The sequence below is a fragment of the Oncorhynchus kisutch genome, unplaced genomic scaffold (assembly GCF_002021735.2).
Source record: "Oncorhynchus kisutch isolate 150728-3 unplaced genomic scaffold, Okis_V2 scaffold514, whole genome shotgun sequence".
Lineage (NCBI taxonomy): Eukaryota > Metazoa > Chordata > Actinopteri > Salmoniformes > Salmonidae > Oncorhynchus > Oncorhynchus kisutch.
In genome coordinates, this window is record NW_022262459.1 from 57,519 (window position 1) to 69,126 (window position 11,608).

Consider the following 11,608-nt stretch of genomic DNA (forward strand, 5'->3'; position numbering starts at 1 on the left):
TATACAGGGGGTACCGGTATCGAGTCAGTGTGGAGGCTATATACAGGGGGTTCCGGTACAGAGTCAATGTGGAGACTATATACAGGGGGTACCGGTATCGAGTCAGTGTGGAGGCTATATACAGGGTGTTACAGTACAGAGTCAATGTGGAGGCTATATACAGGGGGTACCGGTACTGAGTCAGTGTGGAGGCTATATACAGGGGGTACCGGTATTGAGTCAGTGTGGAGGCTATATACAGGGGGTACCGGTACAGAGTCAGTGTGGAGGCTATATACAGGGGGTACCGGTACCGAGTCAGTGTGGAGGCTATATACAGGGGGTTCCAGTACAGAGTCAGTGCGGAGGCTATATACAGGGGGTACTGGTACAGAGTCAATGTGGAGGCTATATACAGGGGGTACCAGTACAGAGTCAATGTGGAGGCTATATACAGGGGGTACTGGTACAGAGTCAATGTGGAGGCTATATACAGGGGGTACCAGTACAGAGTCAATCTGGAGGCTATATACAGGGGGTACTGGTACAGAGTCAATGTGGAGGCTATATACAGGGGGTACTGGTACAGAGTCAATGTGGAGGCTATATACAGGGGGTACTGGTACAGAGTCAATGTGGAGGCTATATACAGGGGGTACTGGTACAGAGTCAATGTGGAGGCTATATACAGGGGCTACTGGTATCGAGTCAATGTGGAGGCTATATACAGGGGGGGTACCAGTACAGAGTCAATGTGGAGGCTATATACAGGGGCTACTGGTATCGAGTCAATGTGGAGGCTATATACAGGGGGTACTGGTACAGAGTCAATGTGGAGGCTATATACAGGGGCTACTGGTATCGAGTCAATGTGGAGGCTAAAAAAAAGGGGGGGTGCCAGTACAGAGTCAATGTGGAGGCTATATACAGGGGGTACCGGTACAGAGTCAATGTGGAGGCTATATACAGGGTATTACGGTACAGAGTCAATGTGGAGGCTATATACAGGGTATTACGGTACAGAGTCAATGTGGAGGCTATATACAGGGTATTACGGTACAGAGTCAATGTGGAGGCTATATACAGGGTATTACGGTACAGAGTCAATGTGGAGGCTATATACAGGGTATTACGGTACAGAGTCAATGTGGAGGCTATATACAGGGGGTACTGGTACAGAGTCAATGTGGAGGCTATATACAGGGGGTACTGGTACAGAGTCAATGTGGAGGCTATATACAGGGGCTACTGGTATCGAGTCAATGTGGAGGCTATACAGGGGGGGTACCAGTACAGAGTCAATGTGGAGGCTATATACAGGGGCTACTGGTATCGAGTCAATGTGGAGGCTATATACAGGGGGTACTGGTATCGAGTCAATGTGGAGGCTAAAAAAAAGGGGGGGTGCCAGTACAGAGTCAATGTGGAGGCTATATACAGGGGGTACCGGTACAGAGTCAATGTGGAGGCTATATACAGGGTATTACGGTACAGAGTCAATGTGGAGGCTATATACAGGGTATTACGGTACAGAGTCAATGTGGAGGCTATATACAGGGTATTACGGTACAGAGTCAATGTGGAGGCTATATACAGGGGGTACTGGTACAGAGTCAATGTGGAGGCTATATACAGGGGGTACTGGTACAGAGTCAATGTGGAGGCTATATACAGGGGTTACTGGTATCGAGTCAATGCGGAGGCTATATACAGGGGGGGTACCAGTACAGAGTCAATGTGGAGGCTATATACAGGGGCTACTGGTATCGAGTCAATGTGGAGGCTATATACAGGGGGTACTGGTATCGAGTCAATGTTTAGGCTAAAAAAAAGGGGGGGTGCCAGTACAGAGTCAATGTGGAGGCTATATACAGGGGGTACCGGTACAGAGTCAATGTGGAGGCTATATACAGGGTATTACGGTACAGAGTCAATGTGGAGGCTATATACAGGGTATTACGGTACAGAGTCAATGTGGAGGCTATATACAGGGTATTACGGTACAGAGTCAATGTGGAGGCTATATACAGGGTATTACGGTACAGAGTCAATGTGGAGGCTATATACAGGGTATTACGGTACAGAGTCAATGTGGAGGTTATATACAGGGGGTACCAGTACAGAGTCAATGTGGAGGCTATATACAGGGGGTACCAGTACAGAGTCAATGTGGAGACTATATACAGGGGGTACCAGTACAGAGTCAATGTGGAGGCTATATACAGGGGGTACCGGTACAGAGTCAATGTGGAGGCTATATACAGGGGGTACCGGTACAGAGTCAGTGTGGAGGCTATATACAGGGGGTACTGGTATCGAGTCAATGTGGAGGCTATATACAGGGGGTACTGGTACAGAGTCAATGTGGAGGCTTTATACAGGGGGTACCGGTACCGAGTCAGTGTGGAGGTTATATACAGGGTATTACGGTACAGAGTCAGTGTGGAGGCTTTATACAGGGGGTACTGGTACAGAGTCAATATGGAGGCTATATACAAGGGGTACCGGTACTGAGTCAATGTGGAGGTTATATACAGGGGATACCAGTACAGAGTCAATGTGGAGGCTATATACAGGGGGTACCGGTACAGAGTCAGTGTGGAGGTTATATACAGGGGATACCAGTACAGAGTCAATGTGGAGGCTATATACAGGGGGTACCGGTACAGAGTCAGTGTGGAGGCTTTATACAGGGGGTACCAGTACAGAGTCAATGTGGAGGCTATATACAGGGGGTACCAGTACAGAGTCAATGTGGAGGCTATATACATTGGGTACCAGTACAGAGTCAGTGTGGAGGCTATATACAGGGGGTACCAGTACAGAGTCAATGTGGAGGCTACATACAGGGGGTACCGGTACAGAGTCAATGTGGAGGCTATATACAGGGGGTACCGGTACAGAGTCAGTGTGGAAGCTATATACAGGGGGTACCAGTACAGAGTCAATGTGGAGGCTATATACAGGGGGTTACGGTACAGAGTCAATGTGGAGGCTATATACAAGGGGTACCAGTACAGAGTCAATGTGGAGGCTATATACAGGGGGTACCAGTACAGAGTCAATGTGGAGGCTATATACAGGGGGTACCAGTACAGAGTCAGTGTGGAGGCTATATACAGGGGGTACCAGTACAGAGTCAATGTGGAGGCTTTATACAGGGGGTACCAGTACAGAGTCAGTGTGGAGGCTATATACAGGGGGTACCAGTACAGAGTCAGTGTGGAGGCTATATACAGGGGGTACTGGTACAGAGTCAGTGTGGAGGCTATATACAGGGGGTACCGGTACAGAGTCCGTGTGGAGGCTATATACAGGGGGTACCAGTACAGAGTCAATGTGGAGGCTATATACAGGGGGTACCAGTACAGAGTCAATGTGGAGGCTATATACAGGGGGTACCAGTACAGAGTCAATGTGGAGGCTTTATACAGGGGGTACCAGTACAGAGTCAATGTGGAGGCTATATACAGGGGGTACCGGTACAGAGTCAGTGTGGAGGCTATATACAGGGGGTACCGGTACTGAGTCAGTGTGGAGGCTATATACAGGGTATTACGGTACAGAGTCAATGTGGAGGCTATATACAGGGGGTACCAGTACAGAGTCAATGTGGAGGCTTTATACAGGGGGTACCAGTACAGAGTCAATGTGGAGGCTTTATACAGGGGGTACCAGTACAGAGTCAATGTGGAGGCTATATACAGGGGGTACCAGTACAGAGTCAATGTGGAGGCTTTATACAGGGGGTACCAGTACAGAGTCAATGTGGAGGCTATATACAGGGGGTACCGGTACCGAGTCAATGTGGAGGCTATATACAGGGGGTACAGGTACAGAGTCAGTGTGGAGGCTATATACAGAGGGTACTGGTACAGAGTCAGTGTGGAGGCTATATACAGGGGGTACTGGAACAGAGTCAATGTGGAGACTATATACAGGGGGTACTGGTACAGAGTCAATGTGGAGGCTATATACAGGGGGTACCGGTACAGAGTCAGTGTGGAGGCTATATACAGAGGGTACTGGTACAGAGTCAGTGTGGAGGCTATATACAGGGGGTACAGGTACAGAGTCAGTGTGGAGGCTATATACAGAGGGTACTGGTACAGAGTCAGTGTGGAGGCTATATACAGGGGGTACTGGAACAGAGTCAATGTGGAGACTATATACAGGGGGTACTGGTACAGAGTCAATGTGGAGGCTATATACAGGGGGTACCGGTACAGAGTCAGTGTGGAGGCTATATACAGAGGGTACTGGTACAGAGTCAGTGTGGAGGCTATATACAGGGGGTACCGGTACTGAGTCAGTGTGGAGGCTATATACAGGGGGTACCGGTATCGAGTCAGTGTGGAGGCTATATACAGGGGGTACCAGTACAGAGTCAGTGTGGAGGTTATATACAGGGGGTACCGGTATCGAGTCAGTGTGGAGGCTATATACAGGGGGTACCGGTACAGAGTCAATGTGGAGGCTATATACAGGGGGTACCGGTATCGAGTCAGTGTGGAGGCTATATACAGGGGGTACCAGTACCGAGTCAGTGTGGAGGCTATATACAGGGGGTACTGGTACCGAGTCAATGTGGAGGTTATATACAGGGGGTACCGGTACAGAGTCAGTGTGGAGGCTATATACAGGGGGTACCGGTACCGAGTCAATGTGGAGGCTATATACAGGGGGTACCGGTACAGAGTCAGTGTGGAGGCTATATACAGGGGGTACCGGTACCGAGTCAATGTGCTATATACAGGGGGTACCGGTATCGAGTCAGTGTGGAGGCTTTATACAGGGGGAACCGGTACCGAGTCAGTGTGGAGGCTATATACAGGGGGTACCAGTACAGAGTCAGTGTGGAGGCTATATACAAGGGGTACCAGTATCGAGTCAGTGTGGAGGCTATATACAGGGGGTACCGGTACAGAGTCAGTTCAGAGGCTATATACAGGGGGTACCGGTACAGAGTCAATGTGGAGGCTATATACAGGGGGTACCGGTACAGAGTCAATGTGGAGGCTATATACAGGGGGTACCGGTACAGAGTCAATGTGGAGGCTATATACAGGGGGTACCGGTACCGAGTCAGTGTGGAGGCTATATACAGGGGGTACCGGTATCGAGTCAGCGTGGAGGCTATATACAGGGGGTACCTGTACAGAGTCAGTGTGGAGGCTATATACAGGGGGTACCGGTACAGAGTCAGTGTGGAGGATATATACAGGGGGTACCGGTACAGAGTCAGTGTGGAGGCTATATACAGGGTGTACCGGTATCGAGTCAGTGTGGAGGCTATATACAGGGGGTACCGGTACCGAGTCAGTGTGGAGGCTATATACAGGGGGTACCGGTACAGAGTCAGTGTGGAGGCTATATACAGGGGGTACCGGTACAGAGTCAATGTGGAGGCTATATACAGGGGGTACCGGTACAGAGTCAATGTGGAGGCTATATACAGGGGGTACCGGTACAGAGTCAATGTGGAGGCTATATACAGGGGGTACTGGTACCGAGTCAGTGTGGAGGCAATGTACAGGGGGTACCAGTACTGTTGTCAGTGTGGAGGTTATATACAGGGGGTACCGGTTCCAAGTTGATGTTTTTAGCCTCGAAGCGAGCATAAAAGGCATTTCGCTCATCTGGTAGGCTCCCATCACTGGACAGCTCGTGTCTGGATTTCCCTTTGTCGTCCGTATTGATGCTTTGCTTGTTTGATGGTTCGTCTGAGGGCATAGCGGGATTTCTTTCTTAGGCATCCAGATTAGTATCCCGCTCCTTGAAAGCGGCAGCTCTAGCCTTTAGCTCGGTGTGGATGTTACCTGTAATCCATAGCTTCTTGTTGGGAAATGTACGTACGGTCACTGTGGGGACGACGTCATCGATGCACTTATTGATCAAGCTGGTGACTGATGTGGGATACTCCTCAGTGCCATTGGATGAATCCAGGAATATATTCCAGTCTGTGCTGCAAAACAGTCCTGTAGTTTAGCATCTGCGTTATCTGACCACTTCCGTATTGAACCATTCACTGGTACTTCCTGCTTTAGTTTTTGCTTGTAAGCAGGAATCAGGAGGATATCATTTTGGTCAGATTTGCCAAATGGAGGGTGAGGGAGAGCTTTGTGTGTATCTCTGTGTGTGATGTAAAGGTGGTCTAGAGTTTTTTTTCCTCTTGTTGCTCATGTGACATGCTGGTAAAAATTTGGTTAAACTGATTTACGTTTGCCTGCATTAAAGTCCCCAGCCACTAGGAGCACCGCTTCTGGGTGAGCAATTTCTTGTTTGCTTATGGCCTTATAGAGTTGTTTGAGTGCTGTGTTTGTGCCAGCATTGGTCTGTGGTGGTAAATTGACGGCTACGAATAACACAGATGAGAACTTTCTTGGTAGATAGTGTGTTCTACAGCTTACCATAAGGTACTCTACCTCAGGCGAACAATACCTCGAGACTTCTTTAATATTAGACAAGGAGAGTGATACGGAGAAGACAAGGATAGGAATGAGGAGAGGAGACAAGCAAATGAATAAGGAATGGAGGCAAGTTCTCCCATGTTCAACCTTCCCAAGTTCTCGCATGTCACACCACTTCTCCGTGCCTCCAAACCATGGTACTGCCTACAGAGCAGCAAGAGGAACTCCCCTCCCTGCCTTCAGGCTATGCCCACCTCTGGTCTCTAGGCCCTCCCACCCCTTTCACTGAAGCTAGGACAGCAGAGTCCCTGCCCACCTCTGGTCTCTAGGCCCTCCCACCCCTTTCGCTGAAGCTAGGACAGCAGAGTCCCCCTCCCTACCTACAGGCTATGCCCACCTCTGGTCTCTAGGCCCTCCCACCCCTTTCCCTGAAGCTAGGACAGCAGAGTCCCCCTCCCTACCTACAGGCTATGCCCACCTCTAGTCTCTAGGCCCTCCCACCCCTTTCCCTGAAGCTAGGACAGCAGAGTCCCTGCCCACCTCTGGTCTCTAGGCCCTCCCACCCCTTTCGCTGAAGCTAGGACAGCAGAGTCCCCCTCCCTACCTACAGGCTATGCCCACCTCTGGTCTCTAGGCCCTCCCACCCCTTTCCCTGAAGCTAGGACAGCAGAGTCCTTGCCCATCTTCCGGAAACATGTGAAACCGCTTCAAAGAATATCTTAAATAATCTCACAGCATCCCCCTTGCACCTCCTCCTCATCCAAACCCCCCCAATGTTTAAACAAATTAATAATAACAATAAAAGATAATATGTATTTCGTGAACTAACACTTGCACTTGACCTTCTTCCTCCTTACCAGCTCTGACTTTGCTGATAGTTATTTATTGAAGAAAAATGGACTTACTATGACTCTTATATGTGGTTGTCCCACCTAGCTACCTTCAGTCTTCCAATTGGCTCATTCATCCCCCCTCCTCTCCCCTGTAACTATTCCCCAGGTCATTGCTGTAAATGAGAATGTGTTCTCACTCAACTTACCTGGTAAAATAAGGGTTAAATAAAAAGGTCTTAAGATGAATGCATTAACTGTAAGTCGCTCTGGATAAGAGTGTCTGCTAAATTACTAAAATGTAAATGTAACAAGGAGAGGAATAAGGAAATAAGACAAGAAGAAGACCCTTTAATGTTAAAGAGATTCTCCGGTACTTTTCTATACTTACCAGTAGTTCTTAAAGTAATGCCCACGAGCCCAAAGTGGTTTGCTGAAAATTGAGTACAACATCACATATGTACAGAAATGTGCACGACTTCATTGGTCTCGCTCCGCCGCATGTGCGCAGCCCCTCGCAAATGGCGAGGGACTGAAGCTCATTGGCTAGAACTCAAATTGCTAGGAGTGCTGGCCCTCCTGGGGGAAAATGTAGGGGGAAATGGCACAGCACAGCTTCCAGAAAAACAGTCGCTTTCAAGATAGTGATTTCATAGCTAACCTAAGACAGTAATTCTGCTAATAGATTCAGCATGTATGACTAAAGAGGATTATATAATACATAGTAGTTGTTCCCAAGCATGTCTTTAAAAAGGTTTAAAATATATTTTTTAACTAGGCAAGTCAGGTAAGAAAAATTCTTATTTACAATGACGGCCTACCCCAGCAACGCTGGGCCAATTGTGCACCGCCCTATGGGACTCCCAATCAAAATGGATGTGATACAGCCTGGATTTGAACCAGGGACTGTAGTGACACCTCTTGCACTGAGATGCAGTGCCTTAGACCACTATGCCACTTGGGAGCCCATATAGATGCACCTGATGTGTATGAAACTAGTTTCTTAGGTCTGACAGCAGTGGAACTTGTATCCTAGGAACAGGGTTAGAAGTATCAGTGGAAGAAGACATGGGGGCGAGGCGGCTGCTCAGGGATTACTTTCTCTCTCTCCTAGCGCCCTGGGACTACTTTCTTGTTTGCAACTACTCTGTGGTGTGGTAAGGCTGCTGCCTAGGTTACCCTAACACTGCTGCCTGGATGATGAGCCTTAGAAAATACAAAATGTATTAATAAAGTATTCCTAACATAAATATACCTACTAAATATATTATAAAGTATTCCTAACATAAATATATCTACTAAATATATTATTAAAATATTACTAACATAAATATACCTACTAAATATATTAATATATTAATAAAGTATTACTAACATAAATATATCTACTAAATGTATTAATAAAGTATTCCTAACATAAATATACCTACTAAATATATTAATAAAGTATTCCTAACATAAATATACCTACTAAATATATTCATATATTAAGAAAGTATTACTAACATAAATATATCTACTAAATGTATTAATAAAGTATTCCTAACATAAATATACCTACTAAATATATTAATAAAGTATTCCTAACATAAATATACCTACTAAATATATTCATATATTAAGAAAGTATTACTAACATAAATATATCTACTAAATGTATTAATAAAGTATTCCTAACATAAATATATCTACTAAATGTATTAATAAATGATTACTAACATAAATATATCTACTAAATATATTAATCAAGTATTCCTAAAATATATCCCATAGCAACGATTAAAACATTCCCTAACCAGAAACCGTGGATTGATGGCAGCATTCGTGTGGAACTGAAAGCGTGAACCACTGCTTTTAATCAGGGCAAGGTGTCTGGTAACATGACCGAATACAAACAGTGCAGCTATTCCCTCCGCAAGGCTATCAAACAAGCTAAGCGTCAGTACAGAGACAAAGTAGAATCTCAATTCAACGGCTCAGACACAAGAGGCATGTGGCAGGGTCTACAGTCAATCACGGACTACAGGAAGAAATCCAGCCCAGTCACGGACCAGGATGTCTTGCTCCCAGGCAGACTAAATAACTTTTTTGCCCGCTTTGAGGACAATACAGTGCCACTGACACGGCCTGCAACGAAAACATGCGGTCTCCCCTTCACTGCAGCCGAGGTGAGTAAAACATTTAAACGTGTTAACCCTCGCAAGGCTGCAGACCCAGACAGCATCCCCAGCCGTGCCCTCAGAGCATGCGCAGACCAGCTGGCCGGTGTGTTTACGGACATATTCAATCAATCCCTATACCAGTCTGCTGTTCCCACATGCTTCAAGAGGGCCACCATTGTTCCTGTTCCCAAGAAAGCTAAGGTAACTGAGCTAAACGACTACCGCCCCGTAGCACTCACATCCGTCTTCATGAAGTGCTTTGAGAGACTAGTCAAGGACCATATCACCTCCACCCTACCTGACACCCTAGACCCACTCCAATTTGCTTACCGCCCAAATAGGTCCACAGACGATGCAATCTCAACCACACTGCACACTGCCCTAACCCATCTGGACAAGAGGAATACCTATGTGAGAATGCTGTTCATCGACTACAGCTCGGCATTCAACACCATAGTACCCTCCAAGCTCGTCATCAAGCTCGAGACCCTGGGTCTCGACCCCGCCCTGTGCAACTGGGTACTGGACTTCCTGACGGGCCGCCCCCAGGTGGTGAGGGTAGGCAACAACATCTCCTCCCCGCTGATCCTCAACACTGGGGCCCCACAAGGGTGCGTTCTGAGCCCTCTCCTGTACTCTCTGTTCACCCACGACTGCGTGGCCACGCACGCCTCCAACTCAATCATCAAGTTTGCGGACGACACAACAGTGGTAGGCTTGATTACCAACAACGACGAGACGGCCTACAGGGAGGAGGTGAGGGCCCTTGGAGTGTGGTGTCAGGAAAATAACCTCACACTCAACGTCAACAAAACTTAGGAGATGATTGTGGACTTCAGGAAACAGCAGAGGGAACACCCCCTTATCCACATCGATGGAACAGTAGTGGAGAGGGTAGCAAGTTTTAAGTTCCTCGGCATACACATCACAGACAAACTGAATTGGTCCACTCACACAGACAGCATCGTGAAGAAGGCGCAGCAGCGCCTCTTCAACCTCAGGAGGCTGAAGAAATTCGGCTTGTCACCAAAAGCACTCACAAACTTCTACAGATGCACAATCGAGAGCATCCTGTCGGGCTGTATCACCGCCTGGTACGGCAACTGCTCCGCCCTCAACCGTAAGGCTCTCCAGAGGGTAGTGAGGTCTGCACAACGCATCACCGGGGGCAAACTACCTGCCCTCCAGGACACCTACACCACACGATGTTACAGGAAGGCCATAAAGATCATCAAGGACATCAACCACCCGAGCCACTGCCTGTTCACCCCTGCTATCATCCAGAAGGCGAGGTCAGTACAGGTGCATCAAAGCTGGGACCGAGAGACTGAAAAACAGCTTCTATCTCAAGGCCATCAGACTGTTAAACAGCCACCACTAACATTGAGTGGCTGCTGCCAACACACTGACAATGACACTGACTCAACTCCAGCCACTTTAATAATGGGAATTGATAGGAAATGATGTAAATATATCACTAGCCACTTTAAACAATGCTACCTTATATAATGTTACTTACCCTACATTATTCATCTCATATGCATACGTATATACTGTACTCTATATCATTGACTGCATCCTTATGTAATACATGTATCACTAGCCACTTTAACTATGCCACTTTGTTTACATACTCATCTCATATGTATATACTGTACTCGATATCATCTACTGTATCTTGCCTATGCTGCTCTGTACCATCACTCATTCATATATCCTTATGTACATATTCTTTATCCCCTTACACTGTGTATAAGACAGTAGTTTTGGAATTGTTAGTTAGATTACTTGTTGGTTATTACTGCATTGTCGGAACTAGAAGCACAAGCATTTCGCTACACTCGCATTAACATCTGCTAACCATGTGTATGTGACCAATAAAATATGATTTGATTTGATTTGAAATAAATATACCTACTAAATATATTAATCAAGTATTCCTAACATAAATGTATCTACTAAATATATTCATATATTAAGAAAGTATTACTAACATAAATATACCTACTAAATGTATTAATAAAGTATTCCTAACATAAATATACCTACTAAATGTATTAATAAAATATTCCTAACATAAATATACCTACTAAATATATTAATAAAATATTACTAACATAAATGTATCTACTAAATATATTATAAAGTATTACTAACATGAATATACCTACTAAATATATTATAAAGTATTACTAACATAAATATACCTACTAAATATATTAATAAA